The following is a 21,398-nucleotide window of genomic DNA, read 5'->3' as shown; positions in this document are numbered from 1 at the left end:
AATAATACAAAAATAAGGCAGAAATGCGTAATACAGAGCGCACAGGCTCAACACAATATCTGTGATGGTCAATACTACCCAGACCCTGCAATGCATGTATCAGAAAAGAGAGTAACTAACAGAAGGCGTGTAAAATACACCAATGGCTGGAAAAGCGAGATGTAGCATAAGGTGCCTACAGACAGACTGATGCAACCATTACCAATTACAGGGAGCCAAGCCAGTGAAATGATAATGCATAAATAAATAATCCAATAGAGCAATATCTTTTACCCCACACTGGAAAGTGCCCCCGCATAAATAGATGCACAGTCGCTGTGGGTGGCCAAATTTGCCCCCAAAGCTAACATGTACACATGTCTGCAGCGGGGCCTGAAACAAGAGAGAAGGTAATACCATATAGTGGGAGCCTGTGCGTAAGAGAGAACAGCTGGTGCCGCAGTGCCCGACGCGTGTCGCCACTCACGTTGGCTTCATCAGGGGCACATGCCCCTTTGATAGTGGTCTTTTCCCACTATTTTTAATGGTGTTTTATTTGTTTGTTGGTTTGTCATTATGTGCATATGTGTCAGGAATTATTTGTGTTTAATAAATTGATATATTTTTATAGATCATTATTGCCATTGATAATTATTTGGTTACTCTTGATTATTTGGGTTATCACTGCCAGTTAGCATCTCCTCTTTCTTTGTTGTTTTTCATACTTGCTAGTTTGTGAGATGCTGTAGGTAGATCCCGCTCATTAGATGGTGCCCTCCTCATTCATGGTGGTTAAGCTGCTGTTCTGTGGAGCAGACTGGCAGGAGTGGGCAGGTAGCTGAGTCAGAACTAAAAGGGCAGGAAATCTACAAAATCGGAATAGTCAGAAACACCAGCCGAGGTCAAAACAAGGAACAATGATGCAACAAGGAGTTAAACAGGCAGGACTAAACCAGATAAACATAAAAACAAGACTATATCTTGCAGCCTCTGGAAGCTTAAGTAGAGTGTGGTGCTTTCCAATTGGCTGGATCAAGGAGCTGATAACTCCAGCTGGACAGCACACACACCCATTATGTCAAACTGGATGGCACTGCAGGTCCCAACCACCTTAATCTAAAGTACTTGACAGAGCTGAACATCTGGGTCCAACATCTCATCTATCACCAGTAGCTCCCGCAGAATGAATATGGCAGTGCCTGGTAACAGAAGAAGATGTCGTAGGAACAGGTCCTGGTAGAGATGTGACAGTTTCCCTGAAAACAAAAAAAAAACTGTCATAGAAATTCCCCCTGTGATTAAGGACCCTTGCCTGGTTCGAAACGCGTAAGGTTTGCCTGACACATGTTTTCATGTGTTTTTTTAATGGAACTAATAAAATGGACATTTTAATTTAATATTTCTTGTGATGGATACGGAGAAGGTGCTGGAGTTTTATCTAATCATTTACCATCATCTGTTGGGGCAAACTTGGGAGGCCACCTTACACATGGGTTAGTCAGCTGGTCCTGCTGAAATTCTGAGATCTGACCAACTTTGCTCTAGTGTGTGTGGGCGCATGAAGAATTATTTGGTATCTGCCCCCTGATGAAGCAACGGCGAAACGCACATCAGGCACAGACACATGAGGTGATGCAGTTAGCTTGATCCAGCTTTACTATGTTTTTTGTTTTATAACTTTTGTCCCTTAGTGGTCTTAAACTATTTATGGCATGGGTAATTTTTCTTTAGAGGTTTAATAACTTTAAGAACTATATAAACAGCTCTTTTTATAATCTACTTAGAATATGGTTGCACTTTGACTATCGATTACAAGCCTATACAAACTAATTGGAACATAAAGATCGTTACAACGATAATTTTGTAACCATACCCCGTATCATGTTACTGGCAGCACATCCATTGGTTATATGTGGAAATGTACTCCTGAATTTTATACTAGTGTAAACAATCTAGTGACCTCACATACAAACATTTTTCTCGTTTGTTGTGTGATTGCTTGCATATATAGATGAATCAGTATAGGTTCGTCTAAATGTGCCATTAGAAATTCTCTCTTCAGTGCCTGAAATTAATCTAAGCAATTATTGCAGTTTTTACAACCTATTGCACAATAGTGCTGTAAATCTGCACCGTGCACTCCACTTGTCCAGCCTGTTCTCACCAATGACAAGTTGGAATGTTGACCTTCTTACGCCCAACCGAACATAATACACAGGGACACAGTACAGCCCGAGCTGTAGGGTTGGGGCTCAGGATGGCTCTGATCATCGCAGAAGCGCTTCTCCCGGCGACTGGAGTCACTCTCCTTATTTATCTCATTAAATCGTGGGGTCAATCAAAAGGTCCTGCCCCCAGAACCTACATCTCTGCCCTTCTTTGGAAATATTCCTCAAATCAGCAACATGGATCCCCCACAGTCATTAGTTAAGGTAAGGTTACATAATTTATAACAGTTTATACCAGCTGTACAATTTGCTGAAAAAAAGACAGCCATAAAAGGGGTTGTCCCACAAACAAAAGTTAATTTTATTCACTAGATCTTAGAATAACCAGTGGCTGATAAAAAGTTAAATCTCACTGTCAATCTCTGACAACGAGGTTTAGCACATGCCTACCGGAAGCGCGTCTTTCCGGCAGCACATTGGCGCCCCTGTCACATGATCACGAGCTGCCAATAGGTTGCCATGACAGCCATATGTCTGCAAAAGACCCCTGTGCCTGTCATTGTGAATCCCCTGTGAATGCCAGCTCATGGCCGGCGTTCATAGGAGATTGTAATTTCTGCTACAAATAGCAGCGCTGAAGCCTTGCTGTGTCTAGCACAGGCAATCAAATGATCGCCGCTTCAAGTCTCCTGAAGTACTTTTACTAGATTAAAAAAAGTTTTTAAAAATATGAAAAAAAAAAAAAAACCTAAAAGTTGAAATTACCCCTTTTCCCCCTTTCAAAATAAAGCAATTAAAAAATAGGCGTATTTGGTATTGCTTTGTTCATAAAAGTCCAAACTATCAATATATAAATTAAATTAATCTGATCGGTAAACGACGTAACAAGAAAAAAAGTCGAAACACCAGAATTACATTTTTTTGGTCGCCGCAACATTGAAATATAATGCAATAAGAAGCGATCAAAACATTGTATCTACCCCAAAATGGTATCAGTAAAAACATCAGCTGAAGGCACAAGACAAAACGCCCTCACACGGCCCCAGATCCCGAAAGAATACACGCTACAGGTTTCGGAAAAAAAGGAGACAAAGTCAAAAACATTTTTTTCATACAAATTTGGGATTTTTTTTCACCACTTAAATAAAAAATAAGCTATACATGTTTGGTATCTGCATACTCGTACTGACCTGGAGAATCACACTGCTAGGTCAGTTTAACAATATAGTGAACATGGTGTAACGGGTCTGGGAGGTGGAACCTCTGAGCAACTATACAAAGGGGCAGTCCTTGTAAGGAAGCGGGTGGCTCCCAGGGAAGGCGGGCAGGTAGTCACGGCAAGTGACAGGGACAGTCTCTGGGTAGAAGGGGCAGGAAGTCACGGCAAGTGACGGGGACAGTCTCTGGGTAGAAGGGGCAGGAAGTCACGGCAAGTGACGGGGCCACATTCTCTAGGCAAGCGGATGGTCACGGCAAGTGACAGCAGGGTAAGAGTCTCTAGACGGGCAGGTGGTCACAGCAAGTGACAGCAGGGAAGAATCTCTAGATAGGCTAGCTGGCAGGTAGCAGGTGAGCGCTCCCAGGTGAGCGGGCAAGAGTCTCTGGACAGGCAAGTGGTCCCAGCGAGTGACGGCTAAGCCTCCAGGTAGGCTAGCAGGTAGGTAGCAGGTAAGCGCTCCCAGGTGAGCGAGTAAGAGTCTCTGGACAGGCAGGTGGTCACAGCAAGTGACGGCTAAGCCTCCAGGTAGGCTAGCAGGCAGGTATCTGGCAGGTACTTCCTGGTCCACAGGCGGTCTGATCCATAGACAGACTGGCAGGTGCTGGTAGGCAGACTGTCGGACCACAGGATAGCAAGCAGGTAAGCAGATATCAGGCAGGTATCAGGCAGGTATCAAGCAGGAATCTGGCAGGTGACTGGCAGGTAACTGGTAACGGGACCTGAGGGCTGAAGCAGAGTTGAAAGGCTTTGCAACAACATTGCTCGGGCACCTCTATTTTGGAGGAGGTGCCTTATATATGGTGAGGTCCTCCGGCCATTGGCCGTGGACTCCTTAGGACGGCGCGTGCGGCCCCTTTAACAGAAGGGGAGCGCGCACGCGCCCTAAGCACAGGGGCCGGAAAGCAGCGCGCTGCCAGCAGAGCGGGAGGAAGCCGCCGGGCACGGAGCGGAGAGTTGTGGTGACGTCCCTGTCTGGCAGGAGGCAGGGACGCCGATGCTACAGTACCCCCCCCCCTTTAGGCCCCCCATTTTTTAGGCCAGAGAGAAATTTATCAAGGATGAGTGGGGCATGGATGTTCTCCTGGGGCTCCCATGTTCTCTCCTCAGGACCAAACTCCTTCCAATCCACTAGAAAAAGGACTTTCCTCTTACCTTTTGGTGGCCAGAATGTTCTCTACCTCAAACTCGTTTTCAGCGGAAACCGGAGCAGGAGGCGTACCTGTAGACTTGGAAAAAGAGTTAAGTACGGGTTTGAGTAGAGATACATGGAAGGAGTTAGGAATCCGCAAGTTGGCTGGGAGTTTCAATTTATAGGCCACCGGGTTGATTTGTTTGATAACTTCCAGTGGGCCGATGAACCGAGGCCCTAACTTGTAGGAAGGAATCTTGAGCCGGACATACTTGGACGAGAGCCAGACCTTATCTCCAGGACGGAATTGTGGTCAATCCAGACGTCTTTTGTCAGCCTGTTTTTTCATCCGCTCGGATGACTGAAGAAGTGCGGATCTGGTACTTTCCCAAATGGAGGAAAATTCGTTAATGAGAGATTCCGCAGCCGGATTGTCCACCGAGGTGGAGACGGGAAACGGGATCCGAGGATGCTGACCGAAGACTACAAAAAACGGGGATTTGGAGGAAGATTCGCTCTCGTGATTATTGTAAGAAAATTCGGTCCACGGTAAAAGATCCACCCAGTCGGAATGGTGAGCATTAACAAAGTGCCGGAGGTAACTGGTTAAAATTTGGATGATCCATTCTACTTGGCCATTGGACTGTGGGTGATATGCAGAAGAAAAGTCCAAGGTGACCCCCAGCAGTTTACACATGGCTCGCCAAAAACGAGAGGTGAACTGAACCCCTCGGTCGGATACGATGTGGAGAGGAAGACCGTGTAGACGGAAGACATGATGGATAAAGTCTTTAGCTAACTCTGATGCAGACGGGAGACCCGGCAAGGGAAAAAAGTGAGCCATTTTGGAAAAGCGGTCAGCGACCACCCATATGACCGTACAACCGGCAGAGACAGGGAGGTCCGTTAAAAAGTCCATAGCTATATGCTGCCATGGGGCAGCAGGTACAGGAAGAGGAAGGAGACGGCCAGCTGGCAGATGTCTCGGAACCTTGTTGCGGGCGCAGGACACACAGGCTGAAACAAAGTCTATTACATCCTTGTGCAGGGTAGGCCACCAATAATGCCGGGAAATAAGCTGGAGGGTCTTTTTCTGACCAATGTGGCCAGCTAGCTTGGACGAGTGTCCCCAGTGTAGAACCTTCTCACGATCAGGAACAGTTACGAATGTCTTACCGGGTGGAAGACGATTTAGATTCACGGGGGCCACCTGCATTACTTTGATCTTGAGGAGGAGCCTAAACACATCATCGACCCCGCCAGAGACCAAAAAGGATCGGGATTAGGCATCAGCTTTGATGTTCTTGTCAGCCGGGCGAAAATGTAGAATGAAATTAACGCGGGCGAAGAACAAGGACCACCGGGCTGGGCGCGGGTTAAGTCTCTGGGCACTCTGGAGGTAAGCCAAGTTCTTGTTGTCCGTGTAAATTATTACCGGGTGAAGAGCCCCCTCGAGCAGGTAACGCCACTCCACCAGTGCCAGCTTAATGGCCAACAATTCTCGGTCTCCTATAGAATAGTTGCGCTCAGATGAGGAGAAGAGTTTGGAGAAGAAGCCGCAGGTTACCATTCTTCCGGAGACGACTTTTGGGTAAGTACCGCTCCGGAGGAGGAGGAAGCGTCGACTTCTAGAAAGAATTGTTTGTTGCCGTCCGGACGATGCAGCACAGGGGCGGAGGAAAAAGCTCGTTTTAAAGAAAGGAAGACCTCCTCTGCTTCGGGCGGCCATTCTCTGGGATTAGCGCCCTTACGGGTGAGCGCCGAGATAGGGGCAGTCCGGGAAGAGAAGTGCGGAATGAAGAGGCGGTAGTAGTTGGCGAAGCCCAGGAACCGCTGAATAGCCTTCAACCCCTCTGGTCGGGGCCACTTCTCGATGGCAGACAGTTTCTCAGGGTCCATTTGTAGGCCGGTCTGAGAGATTATGTAGCCCAGAAACGAAAGCGAGGTCTGCTCAAAGAGGCACTTCTCATATTTAGCGTAGAGGTGGTTCTGCCTGAGCCTGAGCAGGACCTGACGAACGTCCCTCCGGTGAGTGAGAAGATCCGGAGAGAAGACCAAGATGTCGTCCAGGTACACCACCACGCAGGAGTAGAGAAGGTCACGGAAGATGTCATTGACCAATTCTTGAAAGACGGCGGGAGCGTTACAGAGACCGAAGGGCATTACAAGATATTCATAGTGGCCGTCCCGGATGTTGAATGCCGTCTTCCATTCATCCCCCTGACGGATACGGACCAGATTATACGCCCCACGGAGGTCCAGCTTGGTGAAGATTCTAGCCCCCCTCAGACGGTCAAATAATTCAGGAATGAGCCGAAGGGGGTATTTATTCTTCACTGTGATCAGGTTAAGGCCTCTATAGTCTATACAGGGACGGAGTGAGCCGTCCTTCTTTTTGACGAAGAAGAAGCCTGCTCCCGCCAGGGAGGTAGATTTCCGGATAAATCCCCGGGCCAGATTCTCCTCAATATATTCAGACATGGACCGGGTCTCAGCAGCGGACAAAGGGATAATACGCCTACGGGGAGGAGTAGCGCAGGGCATCAGGTCAATTGGGCAGTCGTATGGTCTATGAGGGGGTAATGTCTCTGCTTCTCTTTTATTAAAGACGTCCGTAAAAGACCAATAGGGAGCCAGTAGGCCGGGTAGATTGGCTGGGGTAGGAGAAGGACGAGCAGGATGAACGGGAACTAAACAAGTCTTATGGCAGTCATGTCCCCAGCGAAGAACTTCTCCGGTCTGCCAATCAAGCACGGGTGCGTGTTTCTGGAGCCAAGGTAGGCCTAGCAAGAGGGCGTGAGAGAGCCCAGGCAGAACATGGAAGCAGATGCTCTCAGAGTGCAGCATTCCCACCTGCAGAGTTATGGATTCGGTGATAAGTTGGATGGGATGTGGTAAGAGGCCCCCATCCACGGCGGCGACAGACAAGGGTACAGCCAGAGATTTGGTGGGAATGCGGTATTTCTCTACCAGGGACTGAGAAATGAGATTTCCGGCAGCACCAGAGTCAAGTTGAGCCAGTTCAAAATAACGGTTCTCCCTGCAGATGATAGAGACTGACAGCATTAGAGATGGAGAGGGTTTATTTCTGTCTAGGGTGACCTCTCTGAGCGATCCTAGACACAGGTGTTTCCCGACCTCTCTGGGCAGGAACGGATCCGGTGCTCCTTACTGCCACAGTAGAAGCAGCTCCCCTCGGCACGGCGTAATTCCTGACGGGTCTTGACCATCTTGGTCTGGTCGACCTGCATAGGCTCGGGTGAGTGCGCCGGAGGAGTAACGGAGGAAGTGACGGATCTCTGGAAGGTAGGGGCAAGGCGTGGAAACCTCCTCTCACGGGTGACCTCTTTGGTGCGCTCCTGGAACCGGATGTCAATCCGGGTGGCAAGTGAAATTAAGTCGTCGAGAGTGGTAGGAATGTCCCGACCGGCGAGTTCATCTTTAATACGGCCGGACAGACCCTCCCAGAAGACAGAGACCAGGGCGTCGTTATCCCAGGCAAGCTCCGAAGCAAGGGTACGGAACCGTATGGCATATTGGCCCACGGTGAGACTTCCTTGGCGGAGGCGTAGCAGAGATGAGGCGGATGAGGACCTCCGTCCTGGTTCGTCGAAGACCTTCAGGAAAGCCGAGAGAAAGGCTGGCAGATTGGACACCAGGGGGTCTCCTCTCTCCCATAGAGGATTTAGCCAAGCCAGCTCCTCCCCCGTGAGATGGGATATGATGAAGACTACTTTGGCTCGGTCGGTGGAAAACTGGTGTGCCAACAGTTCGAAGTGCAGAGTGCACAGGTTAATGAAGCCCCGTGCCTGACCGGGATCTCCGCCAAAACGAGGCGGGGTGGTGAGGCGGGGACCGGGAAGAGATGCCATGGAATTGATGGGGAGCGGCGCTGCCGGGGTAGGAGTCGTGCGACTGGAAGCCGGTCTCGAAGATGTAGTCAGTGTGTCCAGGCGTGAGTTAACACTATGCAGGTGGCTCAGGATGGACTCCTGTTGGGACCTCTGACGGGACAGTTCATGGCAAAGGTCTGAGAGCGAGGGAGCTTGGGTGCCACCGGGTTCCATGGCCCGAGCAAACTGTAACGGGTCTGGGAGGTGGAACCTCTGAGCAACTATACAAAGGGGCAGTCCTTGTAAGGAAGCGGGTGGCTCCCAGGGAAGGCGGGCAGGTAGTCACGGCAAGTGACAGGGACAGTCTCTGGGTAGAAGGGGCAGGAAGTCACGGCAAGTCACGGGGACAGTCTCTAGGCAGGCGGATGGTCACGGCAAGTGACAGCAGGGTAAGAGTCTCTAGACGGGCAGGTGGTCACGGCAAGTGACAGCAGGGAAAGAGTCTCTAGACGGGCAGTTGGTCACGGCAAGTGACAGCAGGGAAGAGTCTCTAGATAGGCTAGCAGGCAGGTAGCAGGTGAGCGCTCCCAGGTGAGCGGGCAAGAGTCTCTGGACAGGCAGGTGGTCACGGCAAGTGACGGCAGGGCCTCCAGGTAGGCTAGCTAGCAGGTGAGCGCTCCCAGGTGAGCGGGCAAGAGTCTCAGGACAGGCAGGTGGTCACGGCAAGTGACAGCAGGGCCTCCAGGTAGGCTAGCTAGCAGGTGAGCGCTCCCAGGTGAGCGGGCAAGAGTCTCAGGACAGGCAGGTGGTCACGGCAAGTGACGGCAGAGCCTCCAGGTAGTCTATCTGGCAGGTAGCAGGTGAGCGCTCCCAGGTGAGCGGGCAAGAGTCTCGGGACAGGCAGGTGGTCCCAGCGAGTGACGGCTAAGCCTCCAGGTAGGCTAGCAGGTAGGTAGCAGGTAAGCGCTCCCAGGTGAGTGAGTAAGAGTCTCTGGACAGGCAGGTGGTCACAGCAAGTGACGGCAAAGCCTCCAGGTAGGCTAGCAGGCAGGTATCTGGCAGGTACTTCCTGGTCCGCAGGCGGACTGATCCATAGACAGACTGGCAGGTGCTGGTAGGCAGACTGTCGGACCACAGGATAGCAAGCAGGTAAGCAGATATCAGGCAGGTATCAAGCAGGAATCTGGCAGGTGACTGGCAGGTAACTGGTAACGGGACCTGAGGGCTGAAGCAGAGTTGAAAGGCTTTGCAAAAACATTGCTCGGGCACCTCCATTTTGGAGGAGGTGCCTTATATATGGTGAGGTCCTCCGGCCATTGGCCGGGGACTCCTTAGGACGGCGCGCGCGGCCCCTTTTAGAGAGGGGGAGCGCGCGCCCTAAGCACAGAGGCTGGGAAGCAGCGCGCACTGCCAGCAGAGCGGGAGGAAGCCGCCGGGCACGGAGCAGAGAGGTGAGGGGAACGGCGTCCCTGTCTGGCAGGAGGCAGGGACGCCGACGCTACACATGGTAAATAAAAAACTCGAAACACTATCATGGAATTGCACCTTTTTATAAATTTCACCGCACTTGGAATTTTTTTCCCATTTTCTAGTACTCTTTATGGTAATGGTGCCATTCAAAATTACAACTCGTCATGCAAAAACAAGCCCTCATATGGCTATATTGACGTAAATAAAAAAAGTTATGGCTCTTGGAAGAAGGGTAGGAAAAAAAACAAAATGATAAAAGGGAAAATAGCCATGGCATGAAGGGGTTAAATGAGTGATTAGAATAAATTGATAATTTCACTGTGAATTATGCTATAATGATATATTCATGCCATACAATTCTAATAAAATATATACAATAGCTGGATGGTAGTAGACTACTATTTACCGTATTTTTTGGACTATAAGAAGCACTTTTTTTCTCCAAAATTTTGGAGGAAAGTGGGGGGTGCGTCTTATAGTCCGATATACATAAATACTGTGGGTGGTGGGGGATATGGGGGAAGCGACAGCGGCTAAGTAGCGGGACACAGAAGGCAGCAGCCGCCTGCTGCAGCCTACACTATGCCCACTTCTAAAGAAAATGAATATTTCATTTATTCATAGGTGTGGGGAGCAGTGAATATTCATTTTCCTTTATTGCCAGCACACTGTGCCTGCAGCACAGCTCCTGGTACGTATGGCACCCTTCATGCCTGTATGCATTGCCCCCCTCATCCCGGTATGTATGGCCCCACTCATCACGGTATGTATGGCCCCCCTCATTCCTCTTGCTGGTATGTATGGCACCCTTCATCCCTGTATGTATACCCCCCCCTCATCCTGGTATGCTTGGCACCCCATGATCTCTGTCACGCTGCACAGAAAAAAATAAACAATTATACTCCAAAGGCCACTCCCATGGGTGTGGTGAATATTCATGGCCTTTAATAGCTGGCACGCTGACAGCCAAGCGCAGCAGGAGCCACGCTGCGGCTACAGTGTGCGCGCTATTTGGAAGAATGAATGGTCACTACTCCCCATGCACTCAGTCCTGGCGTGAGGAGCAGTGACTATTCCGGCACAGAGTGGGACACAGAGCTGGAGGACAGAGGAGGCGAGTATAATTCTTTATTTTTTTTCGGTGCAACGTGATGGGGATCAGGGGGTGCCAAGCTTACCAGGATGAGGAAGGCCATACATACCAGGAAGAGGGATGAAGAGTGCCATACATACTAGGAAGAGGGATGAGGGGGGGCCATACATACCGGGATGAGGAGGGCCATACATACAGGGATGAAGGGTGCTATACATAAAATGTTTCGCCACTTTTAATGTACTTGGACAAATCATCAAGATCCTGGCAGCTCCTTGTGCAATTGTTGACTAATGTAATACGATTAATTAGTCTTTAGAATATGACAATTTGCTAATTTGATTTGGCTGCCACTAGATATAGGCTGGGATTAGGAAGACCAATAACACAACTTGATAAGACTTAGGAATTATTTTTTTTATCTTGTTCTTACAAATATAATAAATGAAACAGCCGAATTTTAAGGTACAGCCTATGTTTTGTTCTTTTTAAAAAGTCATGGCTAGAGACTGAGCATGTGCAATATTTGTATAACATCTTAGAACAGGTCTGAGCTTTTATTCTTTGAAGAAAGACACAATACTAAAAGCTTTAGAACAAAGTCGGCCAAACCGACTGATTTCAGTGGACTGTCCTACCATCTGATGTGCATAAAGTCATCACATCTATCCTCCAGCAGATAATGTCAGGGAGAAAGAAGGATCGGGCAGATGGAACTTCAACAATCAATCTTTTAATTTACAGGGAAGATAAGCCTCAACAAGTGATGTGTGGCAGATGCTTTGTCTCTTTCTCCATTGAAAACACGTGAATGCTCAGCTGTATGGTGGAGTCAAGAGAGGTAATGTTCTAACGATAGCAATCTTATCAGTAGCCAGCTTAAAGCCCTATTATATTAAAGCCCACCAACCATCTAATATGTATGGAGGCCTTCTAATTCTTCCAAGCCATGATATCAAGGAAGATAAAGATTGTGCGGTTTCCATTTATTTTTTCGACAGACAGATAAGCCACTGAAAACCATAGATCTGATGGTTCCTCCATTATAAAAAAATAACATGAACACATAAAAACATTTACCACGAAGGTAGAATTAAAGGCAATTAATTCTTTCATCTGTATAGTGGTTCGCCCAAATGTAATTTTTATCCAACTGGGTGAAAAAAAAACAACCACCACAATTATGATTACCGAGGATTAGCAGCCAGTTACAACTCAATTCTCTCTCACCCACAACAAAAACATCCTCTCAAATAAGATATATTACAAAGGTTCATGTGAACTATTCATTTATAGGAAAATAAAATATTGGTTACTCTTTAAAGGGGTATGCTCAAATTTGAAAGTTATCCTCTATCTGTGGGATATGGGATAATTTTCTGATCGGTGCTCCCCCCCGATAATACAGTTAACTGGTGCTCTTCATCATGAACTATTGGTCGATTATGTGCACTGTCGCTCTGTTCATTCTAATGGGAGTATCGATGATGACCCGAGCGCAATACCTGACAATTTTTGGTTCTATAATTAAGAGTGAATGGAGCAGTAGTGCACATGATCAACCACTGCTTCTTCACACAGGGCTCATTGGAGCCCATTTATGAGATCTCATGGAGGCCATGGCGGTTTGACTCCCAGATTTCGAAAAGTTTGTCCTTATCTCATGGATAAGAGATATATTTCAAACTTGAGAAGACCCCTTTACTTTCAGCTTGATTTCCTATTGTGTACTCTTGTTCTGTTTTCTCAGGCAAATGTACGTGTATGGGAAAAGTATGTTAAAACAGGAGACAAATGGAGTTTTTGGATGTAATAAGAATGAAAAAAATCTTTGTGGGCTGTCTGCGGTGCGCGCTCTCAGTGGTTTTGACTGCCATGCATGCGGCGGGGGGGGCGTAGCCTGCCGGACGCGCATGCACAAGTCTGAGCAGCACCAGTGGCCCACCGCCGATCACATGACTTCCCATGTGATCGGTTGCTATGGCTTCTTAAAGGTCCTGGAGGGGCAATCTCAGTACCTTCCCTTGAAAAAGCAACGCACGGTCAACGTGAAACGAGGGTTGGGAACCCTCAACAGCACCTTTCTTTATCCTTTTTGGGGGTCTCCAGACTCTGGGTAAGCAATTTCCTATATGTTCATGGGAATCCCATCAATTTTCCTCAAAACATCCCGGTGTCTTTTAGATGAGAGGGTAGATCCTGAACCAAAGGTTTCAGATGGAAATCAAGGAATTTACTTATTCCTTCACACAAATTACTATTCTCAGAAACAATAAGTCTCCCCGGTGGTACTTTGGGGTCTTTGTGAATTTTAGGGAGGAAGTAAATATAGGCAATTTTTGGATATTCAGGGACCAAATTTTCCCTCAATTCATTTGTAATAGTTCCCATTTCAAAGGCTTCATCTAAGAATTCAATAAGTTCATTCCAAAAAGCTATCGTGGGATTAAAAGTAAGTTTTTTATAACAAATGGGATCCCTCAGCTGTCTGAATGATTCCTTTTCGTACTTGAGAACTGGCCATATCACTATTAGTGTTGAGCGAGCATGCTCGGCACTGCTCGGTACTTGCCCGAGCATCTCGCTACTCGGGATGTTCGGCGAGCACCGAGCATTTCCGGGTTACTCGGGTGGGAGCTCGGGTCTCCGCCCTGCACGTTTGGCGCTCTTTACAGAGCCAATGAACATGCAGGGATTGCCAGCCAGTCACTGTAACGCCGCAGCCATGTTGTTTGTGGGCATTACAGTGATTGGCTGGCCGCACAGCGTCACCTCGAGTATTTAAAACCGGGCGCCGCCATCTTGGACACAGTCGCTCTGGATCAGACAGTGTAGGGTCAGTGCTGCAGAGCTAGGGAGAGATTTATACTGCAAAATAGTTAGTGTAGGGTCTCTAAAGCCTACCAAATCAAACAAACAGTCTTTCTCAGGACTAATATCCATCCCAGATATCAGGCAAGCAGGCAGGCAGGCTGTATAGGAGACGCAGTGGTTATACCAACAAACACTGCATTACAGTCCTGTGAGCTCCTGCTGGTCAAATTGTTTGACTTATCCCCCAGTCTCAGGGGCCAGGAAAAATCCTTTTTTTTTCATCTAAATCCTGTATTTTTTTTTCCTCTGTCAGACTGTACAAATACGCGTCTTATTTATCTTATGGTATTTGCCCCCCCCCATGTCTGTTTAAAATATTCTGGTGTAGGCCAGATAACTAGAAGTTTTGTTTTGCAGTTGCACGGATCAAATCTCTGTATTATGCAGCTTTTGGCCTTTTTTTACATAAAAAACACTAATAGTGTCTCCCTGACTGTTCAGACACAAATATATCTGTTTAAAATATTTTGGTGTAGGCCAGATAACTAGAAGTTTGGTTTTGCAGTTCCACAGTTCAAATCTCTGTATTATGCAGCTTTTGGCCTTTTTTATATAAAAAAAAACAGGAATAGTGTCTCCCTGACTGTTCAGACACAAATATATCTGTTTAAAATATTCTAGTGTGGGCCAGATAACTAGAAGTTTGGTTTTGCACTTGCAGGGTTCAAATCTCAGTATTATCCAGCTTTTGGCCTTTTTTACATAAAAAAAAACAGTAATAGTGTCTCCTTGACTGTTCAGACACAAATATATCTGTTTAAAATATTCTGGTGTAGGCCAGATAACTAGAAGTTTGGTTTTGCAGTTCCACGGTTGAAATCTCTGTATTATGCAGCTTTTGGCCATTTTTTACATAAAAAACAGTAATAGTGTCTCCCTGAATGTCCAGACACAAATATATCTGTTTAAAATATTCTGGTGTAGGCCAGATAACTAGAAGTTTGGTTTTGCAGTTCCACAGTTCAAATCTCTGTATTATGCAGCTTTTGGCCTTTTTTAAATAAAAAAGCAGCAATAGTGTCTCCCTGACTGTTCAGACACAAATATATCTGTTTAAAATATTCTGGTGTGGGCCAGATAACTAGAAGTTTGGTTTTGCACTTGCAGGGTTCAAATCTCAGTATTATCCAGCTTTTGGCCTTTTTTACATAAAAAAAAACAGTAATAGTGTCTCCCTGACTGTTCAGACACAAACATATCTGTTTAAAATATTCTGGTGTAGGCCAGATAACTAGAAGTTTGCTTTTGCAGTTCCACGGTTCAAATCTCAGTATTATCCAGCTTTTAGCATTTTTTACATATAAAAAACAGTAATAGTGTCTCCCTGACTGTTCAGACACAAATATATCTGTTTAAAAGATTCTGGTGTAGGCCAGATAACTAGAAGTTTGGTTTTGCAGTTCCACAGTTCATATCTCAGCAATATCCAGCCTTTGGCCTTTTTTACATATAAAAAAACAGTAATAGTGTGTTCCTGACAGGTCAGACACAAATATATCTGTTTAAAATATTCTGGTGTAGGCCAGATAACTAGAAGTTTGGTTTTGCAGTTCCACGGTTCAAATCTCAGTATTATCCAGCTTTTGGCCTTTTTTACATAAAAAAAAAACAGTAATAGTGTCTCCCTGACTGTTCAGACACAAATATATATTTTTAAAATATTGTGGTGTAGGCCAGATAACTAGAAGTTTGGTTTTCCAGTTGCATGGTTCAAATCTCTGTATTATCCAGCTTTTGGCCTTTTTTACATAAATAAAACAGTAATAGTGTCTCCTTGACTGTTCAGATACAAATATATCTGTTTAAAATATTCTGGTGTAGGCCAGATAACTAGAAGTTTGGTTTTGCAGTTCCACGGTTCAAATCTCTGTATTATGCAGCTTTTGGCCTTTTTTACATAAAAAAAAACAGTAATAGTGTCTCCCTGGCTGTTCAGACACAAATATATCTGTTTAAAATATTCTGGTGTAGGCCAGATAACTATAACTGTGGTTTCGCTGTTCCACGGTTCAAATCTCTGTATTATCCTGCTTTTGGCCTTTTTTCCATAAAAAAAACAGTAATAGTGTCTCCCTGACTGTTCAGACAGAAATATTTCTGTTTAATAGATTCTGGTGTAGGCCAGAGAAATAGAACTGTAGTATTCCTCTTCCACGGTTCTAATCTCCTTTTTTTTACCCTTTTTCCATTGATAGTGCGAGTGTAAGCTATTTTACTTCATTCACAATAGGCAAGGCGTGTGGCAAGGGACGTGGAACTAGACATTCTGGTGATGGTGCGTGTAGAGGACGGGGCCATGGCCAAGGTGAAAATGTGCCACAACCAACAGCCACATATTCTCGCTCCCACTTCTTGACCGAATTACTAGGGAAGCACACTACAACACCAGTATTGTGAACTGATCTGTGTGAACAGGTTATTAATTGTATAGCAGATAATACTTCCAGTTACCAGGGCACCACCACCTCCGGTCTGTCTTCCACACGGTCAAGTTTTAGTAGCCGTGAGTCTCGACCGCATACTCGTCCTCACCCTGATGCTCCTTCCTCTCACCATGCCGAGTGTCGTCAGACAGCAACTGATCCCACAGTTGGACACTCTGAAGAGCTGTTCACTGGTCCATTTCCATATTTGTGCCCCTCGCCTGCTCTGCTTGAAGTGGTGGAACAGGAGATCCCAAGTAGCGATGCCCAAATATTTGAACAGCCACGGCCACAGGAAGTCGACGTTGGCAATTTGTCACAAGAGGTGGATGATGACGAGACACAATTGCCACGAAGTGAGGAGGAGGATCGTGGTGCGCAAGTGGAAGAGGAGGAGGTGGTGGATGATCTAGTAACTGACCCAACGTGGCAGGAGGACACGCAGAGCGAGGCCAGCAGCACACAGGGGGAGGGAGGCAGAGTGCCCCAACAGGCAGGAAGAAGCAGTGTGGTGGCCGCACATAGAAGGCGGGCAACAGTTCTGCGTAACACCAACACGAGGGACGCTGCCAGTACAACCGGTAGGTCTTCCATAGTCTGGAATTTTTTTAAAGACTCTGCTGATAACCCCAAAAAGGCCATTTGTACCACCTGCCATGCCAGCATCAGCAGGGGTGAAAAAACTACCAGCCTGACCACCACCAGCATGATCAGGCACATGTCAGCAAAGCACCCGACTTCGTGGGGAGAATCCCAGGGTACACGACCAGTGTCAGCCAGTGTCACCAATGCTTCTTCCGCTGTTATGCGTGTAAGAGAAACCCCTGTTGTGCGTGCAAGGCAATCCCCTGTCCATACTGCATGCAAAGATGCACCCTCCTCTCAGTCTTCACTTGTTATTTCAGTTTCTCTAGAAACAGCATCAACGTCCACGTCCACGTCACAACGCAGCATTTAATTGTCCATATCCCAGACCTTTGAATGAAAGCGAAAAATTTGCTGCCAACGCCCCACAGACCACAGCCCTAAATTCGCACAGTTCACGACTGCTTGCGTTGTAAATGCTGCCATTTATGCTGGTGGAGACGGAATCCTACCGCAACCTTATGGCGGTGGCCATCCCTCGGTGCTCAGTCACCAGCAGACACTATTTTGCCCGGTGTGCCATCCCCGCACTACACAAGCACGTGTCCCAAAACATCTGCTGTGCCCTCAACAACGCAGTTACTGGGAGAGTCCACCTGACAACGGACACGTGGACAAGTGCTTGTGGCCAGGGACGGTACATCTCCCTGACGGCACACTGGGTAAACATAGTGGAAGCCGGGACCCAGTCGGACCTTGGGACGGAACACATCCTCTCCACACCGAGGATTGCGGGCCCTATGTCAGTCAGAGTTGCCCCCACAGTGTACAGCTCCAGCACATCATCCTCCTCCTCCTCCTCATGTTCAGCCTCCTTCTCAGAAATCACCACATCAGTTACAAGCTGGAAGCACTGCAGTACTGCCTCAGCCAAGCGGCAACAGGCTGTGCTGAAACTCATAAGCTTAGGTGATAAACCTCACACTGCTTTTGAGTTGTGGACAGCTGTGAAAGAGCAGGCAGATCTGTGGCTGAGACCACTGAACCTACATCCAGGCATGGTCGTGAGTGACAATGGCCGTAACTTGGTGGCAGCTCTGAGGCGAGGCGAGATCACACACGTACCATGCCTGGCTCATGTGCTTAACCTCGTGGTTCAGCGGTTTCTTAAATCGTACCCCGAGTTGCCAGATCTGCTCGTCAAAGTACGCCACCTGTCAGCTTATTTTCGCAAGTCGGCTACAACTTCCGCTGCTTTTGGTGTGTTGCAGCAGCGTTTGCAGTTTTCAGCACACTGACAAGTGTGTGATGTCCCCACACGTTGGAACTCTACCCTCCACATGTTGCAAAGGATTTGTGAGCAGAAGAGAGCAGTTGTGGAGTACCAGCTGCAACAAGGCCGTCGATATTCAGGTCAGACTCCACACATAAGACCTCAGGAGTGGACCTGGATGTCTGACATATGCACCATCCTGACAAACTTTGAGGAGTCCACCAAGATGGTGAGTGGTGATGATGCCATCATTAGCATCAGCATCCCTCTTGTCGGTCTTTTGCAATGCTCTCTGCAGAGAATTAAAGAGGAGGCATTGCAGTCAGAGTATGATGAGATGGATCAAGATGCCGTAATGGGTGATTACACACAGCCCAGCCTCATCTCATCCCAACGTGCATTGGGGTACAATGAGGGAGAGGAGGAGGTGGAAGAACAGGAGCTGGTATCATGCGCTGTAGACGGTAGTACCTGAACAACTGTCACACCGTCGGTTCAGCGTGTGTGGCCTGAGGACATGGGGGAGGAGGAGGAGGAGAGCATGGTCAGTCGTCATCTTGGTGAGGACAGGGAAGTCTTGCCCGGTACCAGTCTGGCACTCATGGCTGAATTTATGTTACGCTGCCTTAACCGTGACCCTCGCATTGTCAAAGTGTTGGGTGACAGTCATTACTGGTTGGTGACACTTTTAGACCCCCGCTACAAGGAGAACTTTCACTCTCTTATTCCTGAGGTGGAGAGGTCTACAAAAATGTGGCAGTACCTGAAGGCCTTTGCTGCAGAACTGTTAAAAAAATTCCCATCGGAACACGCTAGCGTCAGAGGTCACAGTTCGTTGCCCAACCAAGGCATGCAAGCAAGAGAGACGCAACTCCAATTCAGCAGAGGCAGGGGAATACTGTCAACATTCTGGGACAGTTTTCTGAAACCCGCCCAGCTTACAGGCCCTGAGGTGCGGGGTACTCTCACAAGGAGAGGGAAGTTTCAAAAGATGGTGAGGGAGTACCTTGCCGACCTTATCAGCGTCCTCCGTGATTCCTCTGTGCCTTTTAATTATTGGGTATCCAAGTTGGACACTTGGAATGAACTCGCTCTGTACACCTAGGAGGTCCTGGCCTGCCCTGCCGCTAGCGTGTTATTGGAGCGTGTTTTTAGTGCCGCTGGGGGAATTATAACTAATAAGCGCACTCGCCTGTCAACTGACAATGCTGACAAGCTGACCCTTATCAAAATGAACAAGGGCTGGATTGGGCCAGACTTCTCATCACCACCAAATGACAGCAGAGTAACATAAAGTCAAATCCACTGTGTTGTTTCGGGAGGTGTATTCCCATGCACCGCTTCACACCCACACATGGGTATACGCTTCCTCATTTCGGCTGTACTTTGCTCTTCTCCTTATCCTTAGCCTCCACCACCACTATACCACAAGGATGACCGTTGGTCCGTTTTGCCAGCACTGCAAGTTCCTCCGTCCTAATTTTTGGCACCTTTTGCTTGGAAGGCATAGACAAAGACTATGGGAGAACCACTCCTCAATAATGGGAATAATGTTTTGAATATGCTGTACTGCATGGCTCTTGTAAGGGTCATGAAAACTGTCTTGTTAAGCTACTGCAGCCTCCACCGCTCTTGCAAGGGGCATTAAAACCGTCTTGTTAAGCTACTGAGACCTCCACCACTTTTACGAGGGGCATTAAAACCATCTTGTTAAGCTACTGCGACCTCCACCACTCTTCCAAGGGGCATTGATATTGTCTTTTTATTCCACTGCGACCCCCACCACTCTTCCAAGGGGCATAAAAACTGTCTTGTTAAGCTACTGCAACCTCCACCACTCTTCCAAGGGGCATTAATATTGTCTTTTTATTCCACTGCGACCTCCACCACTCTTCCAAGGGGAATTAAAAGCGTCTTGTTAAGCTACTGCGACCTCCACCCCTTTTCCAATGGGCATTAAAACCATCTTTTTAAGCTACTGCGACCTCCACCACTCTTCCAAGGGGCATTTAAACTGTCTTGTTAAGCTACTGAAACCTCCACCACTTTTCCAAGGGGCATTAAAACCGTCTTATTAAGCTACTGCGACCTCCACCACTTTTCCAAGGGGCATTAAAACCATCTTGTTAAGCTACTGCGACCTCCACCACTCTTCCGAGGGGCATTAATATTGTCTTTTTATTCCACTGTGACCTCCACCACTCTTCCAAGGTGAATTGATATTGTCTTTTTATTCCACTGCGACCTCCACCACTCTTCCAAGGGGCATTGATATTGTCTTTTTATTCCACTGCGACCTCCACCGCTCTTCCAAGTGGCATTAAAACCATCTTGTTAAGCTACTGCGACCTCCACCACTTTCCCAAGGGGCATTAAAATCATTTTGTTAAGCTACTGCTGTTATGATCTGCTACAAGAACTAAGGAAAGAAAGGAAAACTGTCCCTACAATAGGACTAAGCTGATTTCCTACGATGCTGCGGGCAACCTGTTCCTTGTGAACAGACCCGCCTTCGTCCTCAGCTAGTCTGTACGCAGACCTAAATATATAAGGGAGGGGTCCCTAAAAGAACTAAGGACTGGGACAAAATTGTACACCTCCTAGCAGAAGTTGTAGTGGAGCAAAAAGACAAACAGACAAAAAGTACTAGAGGTCCAAGGACCAAGCAAACTATAGAGATAGTTACAAAGCACCTGGCTAGATTAAGAGTCAAAGTAACACTGAAGTCCAGCAAAGCCAGAAGGGCGGAGCTGGAATAAATAGGCAGAAGGTCACGTGACCACAAAATAGAAAAAACTAACAGGAGGTTTCTAACAGTATCCCCTCTTCTATGAGGATCCTCTGGATCCTCCAGGCCCAGGTCGATCAGGAAACCTCCTGTGAAACGCTCTGATAAGTCTAGGAGTAGACATCATCTGCCCTTACCCAGGAGTTATCCTCAGGACCGAAACCTTTCCAAGCGATGAGATACCGCAATCTCCCTCTATGCCTTCTGGAATTCAGGATACGAGAAATTTCATATTCACCGTCTTCCACCACCGGAAGAACTGTGACAGTGGCATCCCTATCCGATACATCAGCTTTTTTCAACAAGGAAACATGAAACACCGGATTAATCTTTCAGGAGGTGGGAACCTCCAACCTAACAGCAGACTGGTTCACCACTAGAGATGAGCGGTGTTCGACTAGAACTGTTCGCCAATCTCAAATTCGAGCTGTTTTGGGTGGTGTTCGAGTTGTTCGACGAACCCGAACGATTTGCAAAAAATTCGGCTGTTCGAGGTTATGTTCGATAACTGTTCGTGCACCAAAAGCGTGTCCTGCATGTCTGGCGCTATTTAGAGCACCAATC

At 47.4% G+C, this 21,398-nt stretch overlaps 1 long non-coding RNA gene across 1 annotated transcript in view; it reads left to right on the top strand.

Moving 5' to 3' along the window:
- The first annotated feature begins 2,189 nt into the window (after window positions 1–2,189).
- The window catches only part of LOC141153260 (uncharacterized), a 49,799-nt gene continuing 30,590 nt past the window's right edge, over window positions 2,190–21,398 (top strand). Inside the window, exon 1 of the long non-coding RNA XR_012247274.1 lies at window positions 2,190–2,411. This is a non-coding gene — a long non-coding RNA (uncharacterized lncRNA). The remainder of the gene's footprint in view (window positions 2,412–21,398) is intronic.

This window comes from Phyllobates terribilis, unplaced genomic scaffold, assembly GCF_046119375.1.
Source record: "Phyllobates terribilis strain yellow unplaced genomic scaffold, ASM4611937v1 Scaffold_7__3_contigs__length_470593459, whole genome shotgun sequence".
Taxonomy (NCBI): domain Eukaryota; kingdom Metazoa; phylum Chordata; class Amphibia; order Anura; family Dendrobatidae; genus Phyllobates; species Phyllobates terribilis.
This window is presented reverse-complemented; position numbering and strand designations above follow the sequence as displayed.